Raw genomic sequence first — 1,125 nt, forward strand, 5'->3', positions numbered from 1 at the left:
CAAATATAATCCACTCTGCAACGCTCATTGCATAATCATACGATAAAAATAATGCCCTAAAATATAATACTTTTAGACTATTCTCTCCCCCATAGACTTCAATGCCGTAAACTTATTTCATCCGGTTTCTCTCAGTCTTACCCCCACCCCAATGCCAGCCTCATTCTATGACAGTGGCTGTGATTTTAATGAAAATTTACAGAAAACTTGGATTTCCATTCATTCATTGTTGCAGATTTTCTTCCTTATTCCCTTCTGCATGGTTAGCTTACATCTTAAAAAAAATTTCTTGTTGCACAATTTCCTCCTTCTCCCCCTGCCCCTTCCCCCTACCCACCGGGTCCACTTTGCTATGCATCTTTTATTCCGGACTGTTGTCGTGCAAATAATACCTAATAACATATTCCTTTTAAATAATTCTTACTCTCATCTGTTCCAATGCAGTGTTCATTATTTACCCACTCTTTTCTTAGCTTTCCCCCAAGTCCCAGTGTCAGTCCAGTTTTATCATAATGGTATGATGCAGTATTTGTTCTTTTGTGACTGAGACATCCCTTATCAGACATATTATTACCAAAATTTTTTTCTCAATCTGTGACTTTTCTTAGGACCTTTTTGGAGAAGTTTTTTGATATGCATAGGGATGTGCTTCTTAGAAGGTCCCACTCATCTATTTTAGTCTATCCTGGTTGTAGAATTTTCAGATTGCTTGGAAGACTGTTCATGTTGTAGATTAGGGCTTCTAGAGTTATTCCAAGCTTTTCTCTGATGAAGTTTATAGCCTTTTGTTTTACTCCTAGATCTTTGATGTACTTTAAGTTGGTTTTTGTTTCCTGCAGATAGATTTACAATTTTGACAACACTGTTTAAGAGACTTTCATTTCCTCACTTAACTGCTTTCATCTCCTTGTTAAAAATCAGTTGATCACCTCCCCAAACCCTCACTGCGTACTCCTATGATAAAAATAATGCCCTAAAATATAATACTTTTAGACTATTCTCTCCCCCATAGACTTCAATGCCGTAAATATATTTCATCCGGTTTTTCTCAGTCTTACCCCACCCCAATGCCAGCCTCATTCTACAACAGTGGCACCATATAGCATTTGTCCCTTTGTGACTGAG

The sequence above is a fragment of the Elephantulus edwardii genome, unplaced genomic scaffold (assembly GCF_000299155.1).
Source record: "Elephantulus edwardii isolate Elephantulus edwardi_28Jun2011 unplaced genomic scaffold, EleEdw1.0 scaffold00285, whole genome shotgun sequence".
NCBI classification, from domain to species: Eukaryota; Metazoa; Chordata; class Mammalia; order Macroscelidea; family Macroscelididae; genus Elephantulus; species Elephantulus edwardii.